The following is a 27,546-nucleotide window of genomic DNA, read 5'->3' on the forward strand; positions in this document are numbered from 1 at the left end:
ATTGGTCTGTGCAGATTTTCTGTTTCTTCATTATTAATCTTGATAGGTTGTATGTTTCTAGGAATGTATCCATTTCTTATATATGATCCAATTTTTGGCATATAATTGCCCATAGCAGTCTCTTACAACCATTTGTATCAATAATTCTGTGTATCAGTTGTAATGTCTCCTCTCTCATTTATAATTTTCTTTATTTGAGCACTCTCTTTTTTTCCTGGCTAGTCTATCTGAAGGTTTTTCAAATTATCTTTTCAAGAAAACAACTATTAATTTCACTGATTTTTGACCATTGTCTTTCTAGTCTCTCTTTCATTTATTTCTGGTCTTATCTTTATTATTTCCCTCCTTCTACTAATACTGGGCTCCGTGTGTTCTTTTTTCCTAGTTTGTTGAGATGTGAAGTTACCTTGTTTATTTGAGATTGTTCTTTTTTTCTTAATTTATATAGCTCTATAAACTTCCCTCATAGAATTGCTTTTGCTGTATCCTATAAGTTTTGGTGTGTCCTGTTTCAATTTTTGTTTGTCTCAGGTATTTTTTCATTTCCCTTTTTTGGTGGGGGGTGGCGCACCACACAGCATGAGGGATCTTAGTGCTCCAACTAGGGATTGAACCCATACCCCTTGCAATGGAAGTGCAGAGTGTTAACTGCTGGACCACCAGGGAAGTCCCTCATTTCTCTTTTGATTTCTTCTTTGACCCATTGGTTTTTCAAGACTGTGTTGTTTAATTTCCAAATATCTGTGAATTTTCCAATTGGCCTCCTGTTATTCATTTCTTATTTCATACCATTATGGTTAAAAACCATACTGATTTGATTTCAAATCAAATTTGATTTCAAACTTCTTAAATTTGTTAAGATTTGCCTGTGACCCAACATATGGTCTATCCTTAAGAATGTTTTGTGTGTGCTTGAGAAGAATGTATATTCTGTTTCTGTTAGATGGAATGTCATTTATATATCTGTTAGGTGCATTTGGTCTACAGTGATATTCAAATCCACTGTTCTCTTAATGATTTTTTGTCTGTATAATCTATCCAATGTTGAAAGTGCAGTATTGAAATCCCTACTATTATTGTATTGCTGCCTATTTCTCCCTTTCATTTTGTTTATATTTGCTTTAAATATTTAAATGCCCCAATGTTAAGTACATATATATTTAAAATAGTTATATCCTCTTGATGTACTCACCACTTTTTCACTATATTGTGACCTTCTTTTTCTTGTAAATAATTTTGGCTGAAAAACTATTTTATCTCACTATAGCCACTCCTACCCTCTTTTGGTTACCATTTGCATGAAATATCTTTTTTTATCCCTTCTTTTTCAGTTTATGTGTGTCCTTAAGTAAGCAGCATATTGGTGGATCTCGTTTTTGCATCCATTCAACTACTCTATGTCTTTGATTGGATAATTTAATCTATTTACATTTAAAGTAATTATTGATAGATAAGAACTTGCTGTTGCTATTTGGTTCATTATTTCTTGACTGTTCAGTCATTACATTTTTCCTTTCTTCCACTCTTGCTGTCTTCTATTGTGATTTATCTTTTGTAGCAGTATGCGTTCTTTTCTCTTTATCTTTTTCTTGAATTTACTAGCTACTTTTTCTTTGTGGTTACCGTGAGTCTTACATAAATCATCTTACAGTTGTTACAATCTATTATACGCTGATAACAATTTAACTTCAACCACTTACAAAAACTGTACCCTTTTACATATCTTCTCTCCACATTTTATGCTAATGACATCTTTACATCTTTTTTTTTAAAGGTCATCTTTTTTTAAAATTATTTATTTATTTAATTTATTTATTTATGGCTGTGTTGGGTCTTTCTTTCTGTGTGAGGGCTTTCTCTAGTTGCAGCAAGTGAGGGCCACTCTTCATCGTGGTGCGCGGGTCTCTCACTATCGTGGCCTCTCTTGTTACAGAGCACAGGCTCCAGACGCACAGGCTCAGCAATTGTGGCTCACGGGCCTAGTCACTCCGCGGCATGTGGGATCCTCCCAGACCAGGGCTCGAACCCATGTCCCCTGCATTGGCAGGCAGATTCTTAACCACTGTGCCACCAGGGAAGCCCCTTTACATCTTTTTATATTGTGCATCCATTAACAAATTATTGCAGCAATAGTTATTTTTAATACTATTTTAACTTTTATATTAGAGATTAAAAAGTGATTTATGCACCACCATTACAGTACTAGAATATTCTGAATTTGATAATATATTTACCTTTACTGGTGAATTTTCATGTTGTTACTTAGTGTCATTTCATTTCAACTTGAAGAGCTAACTCCCATTGTATTTCTTGTAAGCCAGGTCTCCTTGTGACAAATTCCCTCAGCTTTTGTTTATCTGGGAATATCTTTATCTTTTCATCTCTGAAGTACTGTTTTGCCAGCTATAGTATTCTTGGTTGGCAAAGTTTTTTTTTTCAGCACTTTGAATACATCATCCTATTCCCTCACTGGCTTGCAAGTTTTCTACTAGAAATTTCTTCATAACTTAATGAGGGTTCCCTTCTATATGATGAGTCATTTTTTCTCTTGCTACTTTCAAAATTCTCCTTGTTTCTGACGTTTAAAAATTTGATTATAATGTGTCTCAGGGTAATCTTCTTTGGGTTGATCTTACTTGGGGTCCTTTGAACTTCAAGTACCTGAAAGTCCATATCTCTATCTCAAGCTTTGAGAACTTCTTAGCTATTATTTCTTTTTTTTTTTTTTTTTTTGGCTAGATGGTCTCAATGGCCATCTCCAGCTCTATTTTATTTATTTATTTTTTTTCACACACACACACACACACACACACACACACACACACACTGTATTTTATTTTTACAAGAGATAAATAAACTGACACCAAGCATTGTACATGGATGACCACAACAAAAGCAACAAAGATTGCAATTACCAAACATGAAACACACTCATACTATGTCATAATATTGACATTCAGTCCAGTAATCCTCTACTGTAACAGCTCCTTTACTTTGCAGTGAAAATTGATTTGTATATTCTTTTCCTCTGAGTCCTTGTGGGATTTTTTTTTCTTAATTCAAACAGAAAGTCACAAAAATTATACTCATCCTCATCAGTTCACTCAGTCCCATGTAATTAATTTTTTTTTCATCTTGATCTTTTGTTAGCACTTTTATGAGTTCATCAGTTTTTCATCAGAGTTCTGAAAATGCTTATTCATTCAGTTCAGCAGTGCAGTCAGTTACCAGAAACCTGTACTTGTCAGAGTCTTTTCCATGAATTTCTTGAAGATGAAACCCTTTTATAGGAACATATTTGCAAAAACATCAGAGTACACCCAGAACTCTCTAAATGACAAAAGACTTAAAAATGACCACGGTTAAAGATTTGATGAAAGTTCATAATAATGCACTTGACAAGAAAATTAGTTATTTCTGAGATATACATTTTAAAGTAATAACTAGAATTATGAATTATAACATTATACCAGAACATATAAGATTTTTAGCAATTTCATGTAATGTCTGAAACATTTATATTAACATATTTCCATACAAATAACCCAATGAAAGTTTAGTATTAGTTGTTTTGTTTCTTTGTTTTTTTATACTGCAGGTTCTTATTAATCATCAATTTTATACACATCAGTGTATACATGTCAATCCCAATCGCCCAATTCAGCACACCACCATCCCCACCCCACCGCAGTTTTACCCCCTTGGTATCCATATGTTTGTTCTCTACATCTGTGTCTCAACTTCTGCCATGCAACCCGGTTCATCTGTACCATTTTTCTAGGTTCCACATACATGCGTTAATATACGATATTTGTTTTTCTCTTTCTGACTTACATCACTCTGTATGACAGTCTCTAGATCCATCCATGTCTCAACAAATGACTCAATGTCGTTCCATTTTATGGCTAAGTAATATTCCATTGTATATATGTACCACAACTTCTTTATCCATTCGTCTGTTGATGGGCATTTAGGTTGCTTCCATGAACTGGTTATTGTAAATAGTGCTGCAATGAACATTGGGGTGCATGTGTCTTTTTGAATTATGGTTTTCTCTGGGTATATGCCCAGTAGTGGGATTGCTGGGTTATATGGTAATTCTATTTTTAGTTTCTTAAGGAACCTCCATATTGTTCTCCATAGTGGTTGTATCAATTTACATTCCCACCAACAGTGCAGGAGGCTTCCGTTTTCTCCACACCCTTTCCAGCATTTGCTGTTTGTAGATTTTCTGATGATGCCCATTCTAACTGGTGTGAGGTGATACCTCATTGTAGTTTTGATTTGCATTTCTCTAATAATTAGTGATGTTGAGCATCTTTTCACGTGCTTCATGGCCGTCTGTATGTCTTCTTTGGAGAAATGTCTATTTAGGTCTTCTGCCCATTTTTGGATTGGGGTGTTTGTTTCTTTAATATTGAGCTGAATGAGCTGTTTATATATTTTGGAGATTAATCCTTTGTCCGTTGATTCATTTGCAAATATTTCCTCCCATTCTGAGGGTTGTCTTCTCGTCTTGTTTATGGTTTCCTTTGCTGTGCAAAAGCTTTGAAGTTTCATTAGGTCCCATTTGTTTGTTTTTGTTTTTATTTCCATTACTCTATGAGGTGGATCAAAAAAGACCTTGCTGTGATTTATGTCAAAGAGTGTTCTTCCTATGTTTTCCTCTAAGAGTTTTATAGTGTCCAGTCTTACATTTAGGTTTCTAATCCATTTTGAGTTTATTTTTGTGTATGGTGTTAGGGAGTATTCTAATTTCATTCTTTTACATGTAGCTGTCCAGTTTTCCCAGCACCACTTATTGAAGAGACTGTCTTTTCTCCATTGTATATCTTTGCCTCCTTTGTCATAGATTAGTTGACCATAGGTGCGTGGGTTTATCTCTGGGCTTTCTATCTTGTTCCATTGATCTATGTTTCTGTTTTTGTGCCAGTACCATATTGTCTTGATTACTGTAGCTTTGCAGTATAGTCTGAAGTCAGGGAGACTGATTCCTCCAGTGCCGTTTTTTTCCCTCAAGACTGCTTTGGCTATTCGGGGTCTTTTGTGTCTCCATACAAATTTTAAGATGATTTGTTCTAGTTCTGTAAAAAATGCCATTGGTAATTTGATAGGGATTGAATTGAATCTGTAGATTTCTTTGGGTAGTATAGTCATTTTCACAATGTTGATTCTTCCAATCCAAGAACATGGTATATCTCTCCATCTGTTGGTATCATCTTTAATTTTTTTCACCAGTGTCTTATAGTTTTCTGCATACAGGTCTTTTGTCTCCCTAGGTAGGTTTATTCCTAGGTATTTTATTCTTTTTCTTGCAATGGTAAATGTGAGTGTTTCCATAATTTCTCTTTCAGATTTTTCATCATAAGTGTATAGGAATGCAAGAGATTTCTGTGCATTAATTTTGTATCCTGCAACTTTACCATATTCATTAATTAGCTCTACCAGTTTTCTGGTGGCAGTTTTAGGATTCTCTATATATAGTATCATGTCATCTGCAAACAGTGGCAGTTTTACTTCTTCTTTTCCAATTTGTATTCCTTTTATTTCTTTTTCTTCTCTGATTGCCGTGGCTAGGACTTCGAGAACTATGTTGAATAATAGTGGTGAGAGTGGACATCCTTGTCTCGTTCCTGATCTTAGAGGAAATGCTTACAGTTTTTCACCATTGAGAATGATGTTTGCTGTGGGTTTGTCATATATGGCCTTTATTATGTTGAGGTAGGTTCTCTCTATGCCCACTTTCTGGAGAGTTTTTATCACAAATGGGTGTTGAATTTTGTCAAAAGCTTTTCCTGCATCTATTGAGATGATCATATGGTTTTTCTTCTTCAATTTGTTAATATGGTGTATCACATTGATTGATTTGCCTATATAGAAGAATCCTTGCATCCCTGGGCTAAATCCCACTTGATCGTGGTGTATTATCCTTTTAATGTGTTTTTGGATTTGTTTGCTAGTATTTTGTTGAGGATTTTTGCATCTATATTCATCAGTGATATTGGTCTGTAATTTTCTTTTTTTGTAGTGTCTTTGGTTTTGGAATCTGAGTGCAGGTGGCCGCATAGAATGAGTTTGGGTGTTTTCCTTTCTCTGCAATTTTTTGAAAGAGTTTGAGAAGGATGGGTGTTAGCTCTTCTCTAAATGTTTGATGGAATTTACCTGTGAAGCCATCTGGTCCTGGACTTTTGTTTGTTGGAAGATTTTTAACCACATTTTCAATTTAATTACTTGTGATTGGTCTGTTCATATTTTCTATTTCTTCCTAGTTCAGTCTTGGAAGGTTATAACTTTCTAAGAATTTGTCCATTTCTTACAGGTTGTCCATTTTATTGGAATAGAGTTGCTTGTAGTAGTCTCTTAGGATGCTATGTTTTCTGTGGTGTCTGTGGTAACTTCTCCTTTTTCATTTTTAATTTTATTGATTTGAGTCCACTCCCTCTCTTTCTTGATGAGTCTGCCTAGCGGTTCATAAATTTTGTTTGACTTCTCAAAAAACCAGCTTTTAGTTTTATTTATCTTTGCTATTGTTTTCTTTGTTTCTATTTCATTTATTTCTGCTCTGTTCTTTATGATTTGTTTCCTTCTGCTACCTTTGCATTTTGTTTGTTCTGCATTCTCTAGTTCCTTTAGGTGTAAGGTTAGATTGTTTATTTGAGATTTTTCTTGTTTCTTTAAGTAGGCTTGTTTAGCTCTAAACTTCCCTCTTAGAACTTCTTTTACTGCATCCCATAGGTTTTGGATCATCGCGTTTTCATTGTCATTTGTCTCTAGGTATTTTTTGATATCCTCTTTGATTTCTTCAATGATCTCTTGGTTATTTAGTAACGTATTGTTTAACCTCCATGTGTTTGTGTTTTTTATGTCTTTTTCCCTGTAATTCATTTCTAATCTCATAGCGTTGTGGTCAGATATGATTTCAGTTTTCTTAATTTCACTAAGGCTTAATTTGTGACCCAAGATGTGATCTATCCTGGAGAATGTTCCATGCGCACTTGAGAAGAAAGTGTAATCTGCTCTTTTTGGATGTAATATCCTGTAAATATCAATTAAATCTATCTGGTCTATTGTGTCATTTAAAGCATCTGTTTCCTTATTAATTTTCTGTTTGGATGATCTCTCTATTGGTGTAAGTGAGGTGTTAAAGTCCCCCACTATTATTGTGTTACTGTCGATTTCCTCTTTTATAGCTGTTAGCAGTTGCCTTATGTATTGAGGTGCTCCTATGTTGGGTGCATATACATTTAAAATTATTATCTCTTCTTCTTGGATTGATCCATTGATCATTATGTAGTGTCCTTCCTTGTCTCTTGTAATATTCTTTATTTTAAAATCTATTTTATCTGATATGAGTGTTGCTACTCCAGCTTTCTTTTGATTTCCATTTGCATGGAATATCTTTTTCCATCCCCTCACTTTCCATCTGTATGTGTCCCTAGGTCTGACGTGGGTCTCTTGTAGACAGCATATATATGGGTCTTGTTTTTATATCCATTCAGCAAGCTGGTGTCTTTTGGTTGGAGCCTTTAATCCATTCACGTTTAAGGTAATTATGGATATATATGTTCCTATGACCATTTTCTTCATTGTTTTGGGTTTGTTTTTGTAGATCCTTTTCTTCTCTTGTGTTTCCCACTTAGAGAAGTTCCTTTAGCATTTGTTGTAGAGCTGGTTTGGTGGTGCTGAATTCTCTTTGCTTTTGCTTGTCTATAAAGCTTTTGATTTCTCCATTGAATCTGAATGAGATCCTTGCCCGGTAGAGTAATCTTGGTTGTAGGTTCTTCCCTTTCATCACTTTAAGTATATCATGCCACTCTTTTCTGACTTGTAGAGTTTCTGCTGAGAAATGAGCTGTTAACCTTATGGGAGTTCCCTTGTATGTTATTTGTCATTTTTCCCTTGCTGCTTTCAATAATTTTTGTCTGTCTTTAATTTTTACCAATTTGTTTATTATGTGTCTTGGAGTGTTTCTCCTTGGGTTTATCCTGTATGGGACTCTCTGCGCTTCCTGGACTTGGGTGGCTATTTCCTTTCCCATGTTAGGGAAGTTTTCAACTATAATCTCTTCAAATATTTTCTTGGGTCTTTTCTCTCTGTCTTCTCCTTCTGGGACCCCTATAATGCGAATGTTGTTGCATTTAATGTTGTCCCAGAAGTCCCTTAGGCTGTCTTCATTTCTTTTCATTCTTTTTTCTTTATTCTTGTTCAGCAGCAATGAATTCCACCATTCTGTCTTCCAGGTCACTTATCCGTTCTTCTGCCTCAGTTATTCTGCTCTTGATTCCTTCTTGTGTAATTTTCATTTCAGTTATTGTTTTGTTCATCTCTGTTTGTTTATTCTTTAATTCTTCTAGGTCTTTGTTAAACATTTCTTGCATCTTCTTGATCTTTGTCTCCATTCTTTTTCCGAGGTCCTGGATCATCTTCACTATCATTATTCTGAATTCTTTTTCTGGAAGGTTGCCTATCTCCACTTCATTTAGTTGTTTTTCTGGGGTCTTATCTTGTTCCTTCATCTGGTACATAGCCCTCTGCCTTTTCATCTTGTCTGCCTTTCTGTGAATGTGGGGTTTTTTTCCCCTCAGGCTGCAGGATTGTAGTTCTTCTTGCTTCTGCTGTCAGCCCTCTCATATTGAGTTTCTTTAGGAAGATTATTTTGATGTCTTTGTCAGACAATTAATAGATTTCATTTATTTGAGGTCAATTCCTAGAGATTTATTTTGCTTATTTCGGTGGTGTCATATTTGCCTGATTATTTGTATCCATGTAGACTGGCATTTATGTGTGCATTTAAAGAAGCCAACATCTCTCCTGGTTTTACAAACTTCTTGTGGCAGGTAAGGGCCTTTTCCTGTTGATTCTTTGGATTGATGGAATTACTTCCAAGATTGCAATGAAGCTACTCTGGAGCTGAGTCATGTGGCTCTTGATGAGTCTGCAGTGGGGTCCCCAGCTGGTGGGTCTATTACCAGGGGCTCAGCTGAGCATGAATCCTGTCTGGCACTTGAATGGATGGAGCTACCTCCAGGAACTTGTTTAGTAAGGTTGACACTGGGATAAAGGCCCACTTTAGAATTCATGTTGGGTCCACTGACAGTGTGTCTGTTACCAGGTGCATGGACAGGTTTGTCTCCTGTCAGATGCCTGACAGGATTCTTGCCAGGTCACTGGATGGATCACTTGGCAGGCAGGACAGGCCCTATACTGTGGCTGCTAGGGCCTGAAATTGAGTCCGAGTGTTACTTCAGAATCCCCAGCTAAGACTCAGGTCTGCAGACCTGGCACAGATGGGTGTGGCTCCCATAAAGTCCCTTGGCAGTCAGAAGTGCTCCCTGACTGCTATTGGAAGGGACTGGAGCTAAGTTGCAGGACTTTTTCCAGAATCTACAACTGGACTGTAGTCTACAGTCTTCCCTCTGGTTGCATGTACAGGTGTTGTGTCTCTGGGAAGACAGGGCTGCTCATGAACTGCGGCTGGGATAGGGCTTGAGCTAAAGTACAGGACTGTTTCAGGATCTGCTGTTGGACCAAGTTTGGTTCACTCACCTCCAGGGGAACTAACTGGTATGTCTCCCAGTGTTTCCCTGGGCTAGCTGGACTGCTCAGACTGTGGCTGGGAGTGGCTAGAGCTGAGTCATAAGGTCATTTTAGCACCTGCTGTCAGACCAAGGTTGGTCGGCCTGTCTCCAAGGACACCAATGGATATATCTCCCAGTCGGACTCTGGGCAGACAGGAGTGCTCCCTGACAATGGCTGGGAGGTGCTGGAGCTGAGTTACAAGGCTGTTTCAGGATCTCTGGAGGTACAGACAGGTGAGTCTCCTGCCAGGCCTCTGGGTTGGCAGGACTGCTCCAGACTACAGCTAGTAGGGGCTGGAGCCAAGTTTTAGGGCCCTTTCTGAATCTCAGGGGGCACAAATGGGCATGTCTCCCCATGGGTTCTTGGGAAGACTACTACCAGAGTCACAAATGGGTGTGGCTCCCACAACATCCCTTGGCAGGCAGGAGTGCTCCCTGACTGTTATTGGTAGGGACTGGAGCCGAGTTATAGGATGTTTTCAGAATCTCAGACTGATGCCAGGAGGATCTGGAACCCAGTTACAGGGCTGATTCAGAACCTACACTTTGACCCACCTCAGTGGGCTTGCCTCCTAGGACTCCCAGACCATGGCTGAGGGGGCTGGAACTGGTTCATGGGCCACTTTGGGATCCACATCCAGGACCATGTTCTGCAAGCCTATTGCTGGAGGCATGGGCAAATATGACTCTTCCTGGGTTCCTTGGCAAATGGTACTGGTGGCAGGACCAAGGCCAAACATAGGGGTAACAGAGCTGTTTCCAGGTCTGTAACTATAGCCACGGTTGGTGAGTCAGCAACTTGGGAACAGACCTGCCTTCTCAAAATGGCCCTCATCAGCCTTGGGCTCCACTGAGTTTTTTGTTTGCTTTTTGTGAGATCATTTTGAGAGTTTTATTTGCAATATTTTAAGGAACCTCCATCCTGTTTTCCATAGCGGTTACACCAATTTTCACTCCCATCTACAGTCAACAAGGGTCTACTTTTCTTCACATCATGGCCAACACTTGTCATAGCTTGTCTTTCTGACAATAGCCATTCTAACAGATGTGAGATGATATCTGATTTTAGCTTTGAATTGCATTTCACTGATGATTAATGATGTTGAGCATCTTTCCCTGTGTCTCTTGACCATCTGTATGCCTTCTTTAAAAAACGTTTATACGGTCCAATATCTATTAAAATAAATCTATCATTTAAAATATAAAAAAAAAATTTCAGTGTCAGATGGCTTCCATGAGAAAAAAAATGTATATACAGATCTTCTACCCATCTTTATTTTTTAATTAAAAAAAATTTTTTTTTAATTAATTAATTAATTTTATTTTTGGCTGCTTTCAGTCTTTGTTGCTGTGCGTGGGCTTTCTCTAGTTGCGGCAAACAGGGGCTACTCTTCATTGCGGTGCACAGGCTTCTAACTGCAGTGGCTTCTCTTGTTGCAGAGCAGGGGCTTTGGTTGCGGGGGATTCAGTAGTTGTGGCACGTGGGCTCAGTGGTTCTGGCTCATGGGCTCCAGAGGGCAGGCTCAGTAGTTGTGGTGCATGGGCTTAGTTGCTCTGTAGCAGGTGGGCTTTTCCCGGAACAGGGCTCGAACCCATGTCCCCTGCATTGACAAGCAGATTCTTAAGCACTGTGCCACCAGGGAAGTCTCTCTCTACCATCTTTAATCAAATGATTTGGGATTTTCGCTATTGACTTTTATGAGTTCTTTGTATATTTCAGTTGTTAACCACTTACCAGATATATAATTTCCAAATATTTTCACTTAAATGATAGGTTGTCTTTTCATTTTGTTGATGGTTTACTTTACTCTGCAGAAGCTGTTTAATTTAAAGTAGTCCCAATTATTTTTGCTTTTGTTAGCTTTGCTTTTGGAGTCAAATCCAAATATTCATTGCCAAGACTGATGTCAAGCAGCTGACGCCATATGTTTTCTTCTGTGAATTTTATGGTACAGGGTAACATCATTTTTTATTTCTTTTCATGTTATATATTTTTTTAATTATTTAAACATTTTTATTGCAGTATAATTGCTTTATATTGTTGTGTTATTTGTGCTGCATAACAAAATTAATCATCTATACGTACACATACATCCCCATATCCCCTCCTTCTTATGTCTCCCTCCCACCCTCCCAATCCCACCCCTCTAGGTCACAAAGCACCAAGGTGATCTCCTTGCACTATGCAGCTACTTCCCACTAGCTATCTATTTTACATTTGGTACTGTATATATGTCCATGCCACTCTCTCACTTTGCCCCAGCTTACCCTTCCCCCACCCAGTGTCCTCAACTCCATTCTCTATGTCTGCGTCTTTATTCCTATCCTGCCCCTAGGTTCTTCAGAACCTTTTTTTTTCTCAGATTCCATATACATGTGTTAGCATATGGTATTTGTTTTTCTCTTTCTGACTTACTTCTCTATATGACAGACTCTAGGTACATCCACCTCACTACAAATAACTCAATTTCGTTTCTTTTTCTGGCTCAGTAATATTCCATTGTATATATGTGTCACATCTTTTTTATCCATTCATCCGATGATGGACACCTAGGTTGATTCCATGTCCTGGCTATTGTAAATAGAGCTGCAATGAACATTTTGGTACATGACTCTTTTTGAATTATGGTTTTCTCAGGGTATATGCCCAGTAGTGGGATTGCTGGGTCATATGGTAATTCTATTTTTAGATTTTTAAGGAACCTCCATACTGTTCTCCATAGTGGCTGTATCAGTTTACATTCCCACCAACAGTGCAAGAGGGTTCCCTTTTCTACACACCCTCTCAGGCATCCTCTTACTGTGCTGCTGGGTCTTGTTTGCTAGTACTTTGCTGAGGATTTTTGCGTGTATGTTCATCTGTGATATTGGTTTGTAATTTTCTATTTTTGTAACATCTTTGTCTGATTTTGGTATAAGGGTGGTGGTGGCCTCGCAGAATGTGTTTGGGAGTGTTCCTCCCTCTGCTATATTTTAGAAGACTTACAGAAGGATGCGTGTTAGCTCTACTCTAAATGTTTGACAGAATTCGCCTTTGAAGCCGTCTCATCCTCGACTTTTGTGGAAGATATTTAATCTCAGTTTCAATTCCACTGCTTGTGATTGGTCTGTTTATATTTTCTATTTCTTCCTAGTTCAGTCTTGGAAGGTTGTGCTTTTCTAAGAATTTGTCCATTTCTTCCAGGTTGTCCATTTTATTGGCATATTGTTGCTTGTAGTTATCTCTCATGATCCTTTGTATTACTGGAGTGTCAGTTGTAACTTCTCCTTTTTCATTTCTAATTCTGTTGATTTCAGTCTTCTCCCTTTTTTTCTTTTTTGAATTTTATTTTATTAATTTTTTTATACAGCAGGTTCTTATTATTTATCCACTTTATACATATTAATGTATACATGCCAATCCCAAACTCCCAATTCATCACACCACACCCCTCGCCACTTTCTCCCCTTGGTGTCCATATGTTTCTTCTCTATATCTGTGTCTCTATTTCTGCCCTGCAAACTGGTTCATCTGTACCATTTTTCTAAGTTCCACATGTATGCATTAATATGCAATATTTCTTTTTCTCTTTCTGACTTGCTTCACTCTGTATGACAGTCTCTAGATCCATCCACGTCTCTACAAATGACCCCATTTCGTTCCTTTTCATGGCTGAGTAATATTCCATTGTATATATGGACTACATCTTCTTTATCCATTCATCTGTCGATGAGCATTTAGGTTGCTTCCATGACCTGGCTATTGTAAATAGTGCTGCAATGAACATTGGGGTGCATGAGTCTTTTTTTTTTAAGATTTAAAAAGTGGCTTTTATTAAAAGTAAGAACATCTGTTTACCATATGGCACCAGTTAGTACATGAAAAATCAAGCCAAAGACTGGGAGAAGGTAGTATGAATGCAAATATCTGACAAAGGACTAAAACTGATAATATACAAAGAATTATTAAATATCAATAAAAAAGACAAACAACTTAACAAAAATATTGGCCACAATAGATGAAAGAAGTCCTTCTTTTTCTTTTTTCAATAATGCTGATGTTTATATAATCCATGTATTCACCTTTATTTTTCTATTTTTTTAACATCTTTATTGGGGTATAATTGCTTTACAATGGTGTGTTAGTTTCCGCCTTATAACAAAGTGAATCAGTTATACATATACATATGTTCCCATATCTCTTCCCTCTTGCATCTCCTTCCCTCCCACTTTCCCTATCACACCCCTCTAGGTGATCACAAAGTACCGAGCTGATCTCCCTGTGCTATGCGGCTGCTTCCCCCTAGCTATCTATTTTACATTTGGTAGTGTATATATGTCCATTCCGCTCTCTCACTTTGTCACAGCTTACCCTTCCCCCTCCCCATATCCTCAAGTCCATTCTCTAATAGGACTGTGTCTTGATTCCCATTTTACCACTAGGTTCTTCATGACTTTTTTTTTTTCGCTTAAATTCCATATATATGTGTTAGCATACTGTATTTATTTTTCTCTTTGTGACTTACTTCACTCTGTATGACAGACTCTAACTCCATCCACCTCACTACAAATACCTCAATTTCGTTTCCTTTTATGGCTGAGTAATATTCCATTGTATATATGAGCCACATCTTCTTTATCCATTCATCCAATGATGGACACTTACATTGCTTCCATGTCCCGGCTATTGTAAATAGAGCTGCAATGAATATTTTGGTACATGACTCTTTTTGAATTATAGTTTTCTCTGGGTATATGCCCAGTAGTGGGATTGCTGGGTCATATGGTAGTTCTATTTTTAGTTTTTAAAGACATCCATACTGTTCTCCATAGTGGTTGTATCAAATTACATTCCCACCAACAGTGCAAGAGGATTCCCTTTTCTCCACACCCTCACCAGCATTTATTGTTTCTAGATTTTTTGATGATAGCCATTCGGACTGGTGTGAGATGATATCTCATTGTAGTTTTGATTTGCATTTTTCTAATGATTAATGATGTTGAGCATTCTTTCATGTGTCTGTTGGCAATCTGTATATCTTCTTTGGAGAAAGGTCTATTTAGGTCTTCTGCCCATGTTTGGATTGGGTTGTTTTTTGTTATTGAGCTGTATGAGCTGCTTGTAAATTTTGGAGATTAATCCTTTGTCAGTTGCTTCATTTGCAAATATTTTCTCCCATTCTGAGGGTTGTCTTTTGGTCATATTTATGCTTTCCTTTGCTGTGCAAAAGCTTTCAAGTTTCATTAGGTCTCATTTGTTTATTTTTGTTTTTATTTCCATTTCTCTAGGAGATGGGTCAAAAAGGATCTTGCGGTGATATATCTCATAGAGTGTCCTGCCTATATTTTCCTCTAAGAGTTTGATAGTGTCTGGCCTTACATTTAGGTCTTTAATTCATTTTGAGTTTATTTTTGTGTATGGTGTTAGGGAGTGTTCTAATTTCATACTTTTACATGTACCTGTCCAGTTTTCCCAGCACCACTTATTAAAGAGGCTGTATTTTCTCCACTATATATGCTTGCCTCCTTTATCAAAGATAAGGTGACCATATGTGTGTGGGTTTATCTCTGGTCTTTCTATCCTGTTCCATTGATATATATTTCTATTTTTGTGTCAGTACCATACTGTCTTGATTACTGTAGCTTTGTAGTATAGTCTGAAGTCAGGGAGCCTGATTCCTCCAGCTCCATTTTTCGTTCTCAAGATTGCTTTGGCTATTCGGGGTCTTTTGTGTTTCCATACAAATTGTGAAATTTTTTGTTCTAGTTCTGTGAAAAATGCCAGTGGTAGTTTGATAGGGATTGCATTGAATCAGTAGATTGCTTTGGGTAGTAGAGTCATTGTCACAATGTTGATTCTTCCAATCCAAGAACATGGTATATCTCTCCATCTATTTGTATCATCTTTAATTTCTTTCATCAGTGTCTTATAATTTCCTGCATACAGGTCTTTTGTCTCCTTAGGTAGGTTTATTCCTAGATATTTTATTCTTTTTTTGCAATGGTAAATAGGAGTGTTTTCTTAATTTCACGTTCAGATTTTTCTTCATTAGTGTATAGGAATGCAAGAGATTTCTGTGCATTAATATTGTATGCTGCATCTTTACCAAATTCATTGATTAGCTCTAGTAGTTTTCTGATAGCATCTTTAGGATTCTCTGTGTAGAGCATCATGTCATCTGCAAACTGTGACAGCTTTACATCTTCTTTTCTGATTTGGATTCCATTTATTTCTTTTTCTTCTCTGATTGCTGTGGCTAAAACTTCCAAAACTATGTTGAGTAATAGTGGTGAGAGTGGGCAACCTTGTCTTCTTCCTGATCTTAGTGGAAATGGTTTCAATTTTTCACCATTGAAGACGATGTTGGCTGTGGGTTTGTCATATATGGCCTTTATTATGTTGAGGAAAGTTCCCTCTATGCCTACTTTGTGCAGGGCTTTTATCATAAATGGGTGTTGAATTTTTTGGAAAGCTTTCTCTGCATCTATTGAGATGATCATATGGTTTTTCTCTTTCAATTTCTTAATATGGTGTATCACGTTGATTGATTTTTGTATAGTGAAGAATCCTTCCATTCCTGGAATAAAACCCACTTGATCATGGTGTATGATCCTTTTAATGTGCTGATGGATTCTGTTTGGTAGTATTTTGTTGAGGATTTTTGCATCTATGTTCATCAGTGATATTGGCCTGTAGTTTTCTTTCTTTGTGACATCTTTGTCAGGTTTTGGTATCAGAGTGATGGTGGCCTCGTAGAATGAGTTGGGGAGTGTTCCTCCCTCTGCAATATTTTGGAAGAGTTTGAGAATGATAGGTGTTAGCTCTTCTCTAAATGTTTGATAGAATTCGCCTGTGAAGCCATCTGGTCCTGGGCTTTTGTTTGTTGGAAGATTTTTAATCACAGTTTCAGTTTCAGTGCTTGTGATTGGTCTGTTCATTTTTTCTCTTTCTTCCTGGTTCTTGGCAGGCTGTGCATTTCTAAGAATTTGTCCATTTCTTCCAGGTTGTCCATTTTATTGGCATAGAGTTCCTTGTAGTAATCTCTCATGACCCTTTTTATTTCTGCAGTGTCAGTTGTTACTTCTCCTTTTTCATTTCCAATTCTATTGATTTGAGTCTTCTCCCTTTTTTTCTTGATGAGTCTAGCTTACAGTTTATCAATTTTCTTTATCTTCTCAAAGAACCAGCTTTTAGTTTTATTGATCTTTGCTATTGTTTCCTTCATTTCTTTTTCATTTATTTCTGATCTGATCTGTATTATTTCTTTCCTTCTGCTAAATTTGGGGGGTTTTTGTTCTTCTTTCTCTAATTGCTTTAGATGCAATGTTAGGTTGTTTATTTGAGATGTTTCCAGTTGCTTAAGGTAGGATTGTATTGCTATAAACTTCCCTCTTAGAACTGCTTTTGCTGCATCCCATAGGTTTTGGGTCATCGTGTCTCCATTGTCATTTGTTTCTCGGTATTTTTTGATTTCCCCTTTGATTTCTTCAGTGATCACTTCGTTATTAAGTAGTGTATTGTTTACCCTCCATGTGTTTGCATTCTTTACAGATCTTTTCCTGTAATTGATATCTAGTCTCATAGCGTTGTGGTCGGAAGAGATACTTGATACGATTTCAATTTTCTTAAATTTACCAAGGCTTGATTTGTGACCCAAGATATGATCTATCCTGGAGAGTGTTCCATGAGCACTTGAGAAGAATGTGTATTCTGTTGTTTTTGGATGGAATGTCCTTTAAATATCAATTAAGTCCATCTTGTTTAATGTATCATTTAAAGCTTGTGTTCCTTATTTATTTTCATTTTGGATGACCTGTCCATTGGTGAATCTGGGGTGTTAAATTCCCCTACTATGATTGTGTTACTGTCAATTTCCCCTTTTATGGCTGTTAGTTTTTGCCTTATGTATTGAGGTGCTCCTATGTTAGGTGCATAAATATTTACAATTGTTATATCTTCTTCTTGGATCGATCCCTTGATCATTATGTAGTGTCCTTCTTTGTCTCTTGTAATAGTCTTTATTTTAAAGTCTATTTTGTCTGATATGTGAATTGCTACCCCAGCTTTCTTTTGATTTCTATTTCTATGGAATATCTTTTTCCATCCCCTCACTTTCAGTCTGTATGTGTCCCTAGGTCTGAAGTGGGTCTCTTGTAGACAGAATATATACTGATCTTGTTTTTGTATCCATTCAGCAAGTCTGTGTATTTTGGTGGGAGCATTTAATTCATTTACATTTAAGGTAATTATCGATGTGTATGTTCCTATTCCCATTTTCTTAAATATTTTGGGTTTGTTATTATAGATGTTTTCCTTCTATTGTGTTTCTTGCCTAGAGAAGTTCCTTTAGCATTTGTTGTGAAGCTGGTTTGGTGGTGCTGAACTCTCTCAGCTTTTGCTTGTCTGTAAAGGTTTTAATTTCTCCATCAAATCTGAATGAGATCCTTGATGGGTAGAGTAATCTTGGTTGTAGGCTTTTCTCCTTCATCACTTTAAATATGTCCTGACACTCCCTTCTGGCTAACAGAGGTTCTGCTGAAAGATCAGCTGTTAACCTTATGGGGATTCCCTTGTGTGTTATTTGTTGTTTTTCCCTTCCTGCTTTTAATGTTTTCCTAGTATTTAATTTTTGATAGTTTGATTAATTTGTGTCTTGGCGTGTTTCTCCTTGGATTTATCCTCTATGGGACTCCCTGTGCTTCCTCGACTTGATTAACTATTTCCTTTCCCATATTAGGGAAGTTTTCAACTAGTATCTCTTCAAATATTGTCTCAGTCCCTTTCTTTTTCTCTTCTTCTTCTGGGACACCTATAATTCAAATGTTGGTGCGTTTAACGTTGTCCCAGAGGTCTCTGAGACTGTCCTCAGTTGTTTTCATTCTTTTTTCTTTATTCTGCTCTGCAGTAGTTATTTCCACTACTTTGTCTTCCAGGTCACTTATCCGTTCTTCTGCCTCACTTATTCTGCTATTGATCCCTTCTAGAGTATTTTTTATTTCATTTATTGTGTTGTTCTTCATTGTCTGTTTTCTCTTTAGTTCTTCTAGGTCCTTGTTAAATGTTTCTTGCATTTTGTCTATTCTATTTCCAAGATTTTGGATCATCTTTACTATCATTATTCTGAATTCTTTTTCAGGTAGACTGCCTATTTCCTCTTCATTTGTTAGGTCTAGTGGGTTTTTACCTTGCTCCTTCATCTGCTGTGTGATTTTCTGCCTTCTTATTTTACTTATCTTACTGTGTTTGTGGTCTGCTTTTCGCAGGCTGCAGGTTTATAGTTCCCGTTGTTTTCTTTGTCTGTCCCCAGTGGCTAATTTTGGTTCAGTGTGTTGTGTAGGCTTCCTGGTGGAGGGGACTAGTGCCTGTGTTCTGGTGGATGAGGCTAGATCTTGTTTTTCTGGTGGACAGGTCTACGTCTGGTGGTGTGTTTTGAGGTGTCTTTGGCCTTATTATGATTTTAGGCAGCCTCTCTGCTAATGGATGGGGCTGTGTTCCTGTCTTTCTAGTTGTTTGGCATAGGGTGTCCAGCACTATAGCTTGCTGGTCGTTGAGAGAAGCTGGGTCTTGGTGTTGAGATGGAGCTCTCCTGGAGATTTTCGCCGTTTGACATTACGTGGAGCTGGGAGGTCTCTTGTGGACCAGTGTCCTGAAGTTAGCTCTTCCACCTCAGAGGCAGAGCCCTGATGCCTGGCTAGAGCACCAAGAGCCTTTCATCCACTTGGCTCAGAATAAAGGGGAGAAAAAATAGAAAGAAAGAAAGAAAGAAAAAGAAAGAAAGAAAGAAAGAAAGAAAGAAAGAAAGAAAGAAAGAAAGAAAGAAGAGAGAGAGAGAAAGAAAGAAAGAAAGAAAGAAAGAAAGAAAGAAAGAAAGAAGATAAAATAAAATAAGGGAAGATAAAATAAAATAAAGTTATTAAAATAAAAAATAAAAAATAATTATTAAGGAAAAAATATTTTTTCAAAAAGTAATAAAAACACAAAACAAAACAAAACAAAAATGGACGGAGAGAGCCCTAGGATACATGGTGAAAGCAAAGCTATACAGACAAAATCTCACACAGAAGCATACACATGCACACTCACAAAAAGAGGAAAAGGGGAAAAAATAATATATCTTGCTCCCCACGTCCACCTCCTCAATTTGGGATGATTCGTTGTCTATTCAGGTATTCCACAGATGCAGGGTACATCAAGTTGATTGTGGAGCTTTAATCCACTGCTTCTGAGGCTGCTGGGAGAAATTTCCCTTTCTCTTCTCTGTTCACACAGCTCCCGGGGTTCAACTTTGGATTTGGACCCGCCTCTGTTTGTAGGTCGCCTGAGGGCGTCTGTTTTTCACTCAGACAGGATGGGGTTAAAGGAGCAGCTGATTTGGGGGCTCTGGCTCACTCAGGCCGGGGGGAGGGAGGGGTATGGAGTGCGCTGCGAGCTTGGGGCAGCAGAGGCTGGCGTGACGTTGCACCAGCCTGAGGCGTGCCTTGCGTTCTCCCGGGGAAATTGTCCCTGGATCACGGGACCCTGACAGTGGCGGGCTGCACAGGCTCCCAGGAGGTGGGGTGTGGATAGTGACCTGTGCTCGCACACAGGCTTTTTAGTGGCTGCAGCAGCAGACTTAGGGTCTCATGCCCGTCTCTGGGGTCCACACTGATAGCCGCGGCTCCCGCCCATCTCTGGAGCTCCTTTAAGTAGTGCTCTTAATCCCCTCTCCTCACGTACCAGGAAACAAAGAGGGAAGAAAAAGTCTCTTTCCTCTTCGGCAGGTCCAGACTTTTTCCCGGACTCCTTCCCGGCTAGCCGTGGTGCACTAACCCCTTCAGGCTGTGTTCACGCCACCAAACCCAGCTCTCTCCCTGCGATCCTACCGAAGCCCAACCCTCAGCTCCCAGCCCCCACCCTCCCCGGCTGGTCAGCAGACAAGCCTCTCGGGCTGGTAAGTGCTGGCCAGCACCAATCCTCTGTGCGGGAACATCTCCACTTTGCCCTCTGCACCCCTGTTGCTGCGTTCTCCTCCGTGACTCCAAAACTTCCCCCCTCTGCCACCCACAGTCTCCACCCGCAAAGGGGCTTCCTAGTGTGTGGAAACCTTTCCTCCTTCTCAGCTCCCTCCCACTGGTGCAGGTCCCATCCCTATTCTTTTGTCTCTGTTATTTCTTTTTTTTTGCCCTACCCAGGTACGTGGGGAGTTTCTTGCCTTTTGGGAGGTCTGAGGTCTTCTGCCAGCATTCAGTGGGTGTTCTATTGGAGCATTTCGACATGTAGATGTATTTCTGATGTATCCGTGGGGAGGAAGGTGATCTCCGCGTCTTACTCTTCTGCCATCTTCTCCTCTCTCTCCATGTGTCTTTTTGAATTATGGTTTCCTCTGCGGATATGCCCAGTAGCGGGATTGCTGGGTCATATGGTAGTTCTATGTTTAGATTTTTAAGGAACCTCCATATTGTTCTCCATAGTGGCTGTATCAATTTGCATTCCCACCAACAGTGCAAGAGGGTTCCCCTTTCTCCACACTCTCTCCAGCATTTGTTGTTTGTAGATTTTCTGATAATGCCCATTCTAAACGGTGTGAGGTGATACCTCATTGTAATTTTGATTTACATTTCTCTAATAATTAGTGATGTTGAGCAGCTTTTCATGTGCTTCTTTGTCATCTGTATGTCTTCTTTGGAGAAATGTCTATTTAGGTCCTCTGCTCATTTTTTTGATTGGGTTTATTGTTTTTTTAATATTGAGCTGCATGAGCTTTTATATATTTTGGAGATTAATCCTTTGTCCGTTGATTCATATGCAAATATTTTCTCCCATTTTGAGAGTTGTTGTATCGTCTTGTTTGTAGTTTGCTTTACAAAAGCTTTTAAGTTTCATTAGGTCCCATTTGTTTATTTTTGTTTTTATTTCCATTACTCTAGGAGGTGGATCAAAAAAGATCTTCCTGTTATTTAGTTCAAAAGTTGTTCTTCCTATGTTTTCCTCTAAGAGTTCTATAGTGTCCGGTCTTACATTTAGGTCTCTAATCCATTTTGAGTTTATTTTTGTGTATGGTGTTAGGGAGTGTTCTAATTTCATTCTTTTACATGTACCTGTCCAGTTCTCCCAGCACCACTTTTTGAAGTGGCTGTGTTTTCTCCATTGTATATTTTGCCTCCATTGTCATAGATTAGTTTACCATATGTGCGTAGGTTTATCTCTGGGCTTTCTATCCTGTTCCATTGATCTATATTTCTGTTTTTGTGCCGATACCATATTGTTTTGATTACTGTATCTTCGTAGTATAGTCTGAAGTCAGGGAGTCTGATTCCTCTAGCTTCGTTTTTTCCCTCAAGACTGCTTTGGCTATTTGGCATCTTTTGTGTATCCATACAAATTTTAACATTGTTTGTTCTAGTTCTGTAAAAAATGCCATTTGTAATTTCATAGGGATTGCATTGAATCTGTAGATTGCTTTGGGTAGTATAGTCATTTACACAATATTGATTCTTCCAGTCCAAGAACATGGTATATCTCTCCATCTGTAATTTCTTCCATCAGTGTGTTATAGTTTTCTGCATACAGGTCTTTTGTCTCCCTAGGTCGGTTTGTTCCTAGGTATTTTATTCTTTTCCTTGAAAGAGTAAATGGGAGTGTTTCCTTAATTTCTCTCAGATTTTTCATCATTACTGTATGAGAATGCAAGAGATTTCTGTGTGTTAATTTTGTATCCTTCAACTTTATCAATTTCATTGATTAGCTCTAATAGTTTTCTGGATGCATCCTTAGAATTCTGTAAATATAGTATCATGTCATCTTCAAACAGTGACAGTTTTACTTCTTCTTTTCCAATTTGTATTCCTTTTATTTCTTTTTCTTCTCTCACTGTGGTGGCTAAGATTTCCAAAACTATGTTGAATAATAGTGGCGAGAGTGCACATCCTTGTCTTGTTCCTGATCTTAGAGAAAATGCTTTCAGTTTTTCACCATTGAGAATGATGTTTGCTGTGGGTTTGTCATATATGGCCTTTATTATGTTGAGGTAAGTTCCCTCTATGCTTATTCTTTGGAGAGTTTTTATCATAAATGGGTGTTGTATTCTGTCAAAAGCTCTTTCTGCATCTATTGAGATGATCATATGGTTTTTATTTTTCAATTTGTTAATATGGTGTATCACATTGATTGATTTGCATGTATTGAAGAATCCTTACATCCCTGGGATAAATCCCAATTGATCATGGTGTATGATCCTTTTAATGCATTGTTGGATTCTGTTTGCTAGTATTTTGTTGAGGATATTTGCATCTATGTTCATCAGAGATACTGGTCTGTAATTTTCTTTTTTTGTTGTATGTTTGTCTGGTTTTGGTATCGGGTGATAGTGGCCTCATAGAATGAGTTTGCGAGTGTTCCTTCCTCTGCAGTTTTTTCGAAGAGTTTGAGAAGGATGGGTGTTAGCTCTTCTCTAAATATTTATTAGAATTCTCCTGTGAAGCCATCTGGTTCTGGACTTTTGTTTATTGGAAGATTTTTAATCAAAGTTTCGATTTCAGTACTTGTGTTTGGTCTCTTCATATTTTCTATTTCTTCCTGTTTCAGTCTTGGAAGGTGATACCTTTCTAAGAATTTGTCCATTTCTTCCATGTTGTCCATTTTATTGGCATATAGTTGCTTGTGGTAATCTCTTAGGATGCTTTGTATTTCTGTGGTGTCTGTTGTAACTTCTCCTTTTTTATTTCTAATTTTATTGATTTGAGTCATCTCACTTTTCTTCTTGATGAATCTGGCTAATGATTTATCAATTTTTTTAATCTTCTCAAAGAACCAGCTGTTAGTTTTATTGATCTGTGTTATCATTTCCTTCATTTCTTTTTCATTTATTTTTGATCTGATCTTTATGATTTCTTTCCTTCTGCTAACTTTGGGGGTGGGGTTTGTTCTTTCTCTAATTTCTTTAGGCGTAAGGTTAGGTTGTTTACTTTAGATTTTTCTTGTTTCTTGATGTAGGATTGTATTGATATAAACTTCCCTCTTAGAACTGCTTTTGCTGCATCCCATAGGTTTTCGGTTGTCTTGTTTTCATTGTCATTTGCTTCTAGGTATTTTTTTAATTTCCTCTTTGATTTCTTCAGTGATCTCTATGTTATTTAGTAGTGTATTTTTCAGCCTCCATGTGTTTTTATTTTTTACAGGTTTTTTCCTGTAATTGATATCTAGTCTCTTAGTGTTGTGGACGGAAAAGATTCTTGATGTGATTTCAATTTTCTTAAATTTACCAAAGCTTGATTTGTGACCCAAGATATGATCTATCCTGGAGAACATTCCATGAGCACTTGAGAAGAAAGTGTATTTTGTTTTTGGGCCGAATGTCCTATAAATATCAGTTAAATCCATCTTGTTTAATTTGTCATTTAACGCTTGTGTTTCCTTATTTATCTTCATTTTGGGTGATCTGTCCATTGATGAAAGTGGGGTGTTACAGTCCCCTAATATGTTTGTGTTACTGTCGATATCTCCTTTTATGGCTGTTAGCATTTGCCTTACGTATTGAGGTGCTCCTGTGTTAGGTGCATAAATATTTACAATTGCTATATCTTCTTCTTGGATTGATCTCCTGATCATTATGTAGTGTCCTTCTTTGTCTCTTGTAATAGTCTTTATTTTAAAGTCTATTTTGTCTGATATGAGAATTTCTACTCCAGCTTTCTTTTGATTTCCATTTGCATGGAATATCTTTTTCTATCCCCTCACTTTCAGTTTGTATGTGTCCCTGGGTCTGTAGTGGGTCTCTGGTAGACAGTATATATATGGGTCTTGTTTTTGTATCCATTCAGCCAGTCAATGTCTTTTGGTTGGAGCATTTAATCCATTTACATTTAATTTAATTATCGATATGTATGTTCCTATTACCATTTTCTTAATTGTTTTGGTTTTGTTATTGTAAGTCTTTTCCTTCTCTTGTGTTTCCTGCTTAGAGAAGTTCCTTTAGCATTTGTTGTAAAGCTGGTTTGGTTGTGCTGAAATCTCTTTACTTTTGCTTGTCTGTAAAGGTTTTATTTTCTCTGTCGAATCTCAGTGAGATCCTTGCTGGGTAGAGTAATCTTGGTTGTAGGATTTTCCCTTTTGTCACTTAAATATGTCCTGCCCCTCCCTTCTGGCCTGCAGTTTCTGCTGAAAGATCAACTGTTAACCTTATGGGGATTCCCTTGTATGTTATTTGTTGCTTTTCCCTTGCTGCTTTTAATATTTTTTCTTTGTATTTAATTTTTGATAGTTTGATTAATATGTGTCTTGGCATGTTTCTCCTGGGATTTATCCTGTATGGGACTCTCTGCGCTTCTTGGACTTGATTGGCTCCTTCCTTTCCCATATTAGGGAAGTTTTCAACTATAATCTCTTCAAATATTTTCTCAGTCCTTTTTTTTTTTCCCTTCTTCTTTGGGACCCCTACAATTCGAATTTTGGTGCGTTTAATGTTGTCCCAGATGTCTCTGAGAATGTCTTCAATCCTTTTCATTCTTTTTTCTTTATTGTGCTCTGTGGTAGTTATTTCCACTATTTTGTCTTCCAGGTCACTTATGTGTTCTTCTCCCTCAGTTATTCTGCTATTGATTCCTTCTAGAGAATTTTTAATCTCACTTATTGTGTTTTGTCATCATTGTTTGTTTGCTCTTTAGTTCTTCTAGGTCCTTGTTAAAAGTTTCTTGTATTTTCTCCATTCTATTTCCAAGGTTTGGATCATCTTTACTATCATTACTCTGAATTCTTTTTCTGGTAAACTGCCTATTTCCTCTTCATTTGTTTCGTCTGGTGGTTTTTTACCTTGCTCCGTCATCTGCTGTGTATTTCTTTGTCTTCTCATTTTTCTTAACTACTGTGTTTGGGGACTCCTTTTCGCAGGCTGCAGGTTCGTAGTTCCTGTTGTTTTTAGTGTCTGCCCCCAGTGGGTAAGGTTTGTTCATTCGGTTGTGTAGGCTTCCTTGTGGAACGGACTGGTCCTGTGTTCTGGTGGATGAAGCTGGATCTTGTCTTTCTGGTGGGCATTGCTCCGTCCAGTGGTGTGTTTTGGTGTGTCTGTGAACTTACCATGATTTTAGGCAGCCTCTCTGCTAATGGGTGAGGTTGTGTTCCTATCTTGCTGGTTGTTTGGCATGGGGTGTCCAGCACTGAAGCTTGCTGGTCGTCGGGTGGAGCTGGGTCTTAGCATTGAGACGAAGATCTCTGGGAGAGCTCTCGCTGATTGATATTACGAGGGGCCAGGAAGTCTCTGTTTGTCCAATGTCCTGAACTCGGCTCTCCCACCAAAGATGCTCAGGCCTGACACCCAGCCAGAGCACCAATACCCTGTCAGCCACACCTCTCCAGGTACATGGAGAGTTTCTTGCCTTTTGGGAAGTCTGAGGTCTTCTGCCAACATTCAGTAGGTGTTCTATAGGAGTTGTTCCACATTTAGATGTATTTTTTTTGTATTTGTGGGGAGGAAGATGATCTGCACGTCTTACTCCTCCACCATCTTGAAGGTTCTCCATCCACTGAATTTTCACTGTCTTGTGTCTGGACCCGAAAGCTCCCACAAAGGCACTTTTGTTCAGGGATGGCTGTCAAATTATTGTCACTGAGGAGGGATCCAAGCAGGGGACTTCCTATTCCATCATCTTGCTGATATCACTTGGGCCACACTTTCTTATTTCTTTGCATGTCTCATATTTTTTTTGTTGTTGAAAACTGGACATTTTAAATAATATAATGTGGTAACTTTGGAAATCAGATTTCATCCTCTTCCCAGGGTTTGTTATTGTAGTTGTTATTTAGTGACTTCTGGAGTAATTCTTTAAATTCTTCAACAGAATTCTTTGTTGTGTGTGATCATTGCAGTCTCTGCCTGAAATAGCTTAGTTGTCAGCTAATGGTTCAACAGAGCTCTTCTTAAATACCTTGAACCAATAAATGTCCCTCCCTTTGCAGAGGGACTTTGTGTGCATGTTGGCACACTTTCAGCACTCTAGGAGGTATTTGATAACTTTGCCTTAGCCTACACTTCCTACTGCACAGAGCCTTAATGTCAGCCAGAGGTGAGAGCTAAGGGATTTTTCAAGTCTTTCCTGTGGACATGCACAGCCCTGCACACACATGTGTCCTTCCAGATCCCCAGGAATATGTGGGAGCTTTTCATTGTCCCCTATGGACATCTAGTTTCCAGTTTTTATATTTAAGAGTTTTAGTCAGCTTCTTGTTTGTCCCAAATGTTATTACAACTGAAGACAGCTGCAATGCTAAACAATAGCCTCTAATTATTTTTGATAAACCTCCCTGGGGAAAAATCTTTTCACCATGCCCAAGCACTAAGTCAGGCCAAATAAAGACAAGCTCTATGAGTCAAGCATTCTAAGGAACTGCTAGACGTATCAGATAATGATGATTCTAAGGGGATGGTACTTTGGAGGAGCTCTAAATGCATTCTGATCCCTATATTGGCTTCTAAGTTGTTGTCTTTCATGACTAGTGTGATTGTGAGGCTGTTGGCTTTCAAGGTCACTATGGATCTGGGGAGAGGAGATGGGAATAGGGTAAATTAAAATGCCACAATTTCTGTTCTTACCATGGTTCAGCCAGTTGTTTGTTGTTGTTGTGTTTTGGTTTAGAACAAACACTCCCTAGATTACTGCAAGCCTTGGTTTAATTTCCAGAATTCTGGAAATGTTGACTTTAACAATTTTTGTTTGTGTTCTCATTGCTTTTATAGACAAGCAGTTTTTGGAGTTCCTGTCTCTACCAGTCCTGTTGACATCACCCAAAACTAAGCTAACACAATATTTTAAAGCAACTATACTCCAATAAAAAAAAATCTCATGACATAAAGGTAATTACATGGACTTTTATACCTTTGGAGAGTTATGCTGTACATTGTTTTCACTATTTTAATCTCTACTCTGAAAAAATGTGCTTTCCAAACAATTAGTATTAATGTTTACTGCAATACAAAGTCAATTACAGGCAGCTTTTTAAGCAAATTGCCACTAGATA

General features: G+C 38.0%; 1 protein-coding gene across 2 annotated transcripts in view; it reads left to right on the forward strand.

The window, feature by feature from the left end:
- ZC3H12B (zinc finger CCCH-type containing 12B) overlaps window positions 1–27,546 on the forward strand; it is a 230,602-nt gene that overhangs the window by 150,097 nt on the left and 52,959 nt on the right. The window contains exon 1 of one of the 2 annotated variants that reach the window (XM_082444935.1): window positions 20,468–27,382. The exons of the other annotated variant lie outside the window; for it this stretch is intronic. The gene's annotated coding sequence lies outside the window, so the exon portion shown is untranslated. Of the gene's footprint in view, window positions 1–20,467; window positions 27,383–27,546 lie in introns of those variants that run through there. 2 annotated transcript variants of the gene reach the window in all.

The sequence above is a fragment of the Balaenoptera physalus genome (assembly GCF_965194825.1).
Source record: "Balaenoptera physalus genome assembly, chromosome: X".
Classification (NCBI taxonomy): Eukaryota; Metazoa; Chordata; class Mammalia; order Artiodactyla; family Balaenopteridae; genus Balaenoptera; species Balaenoptera physalus.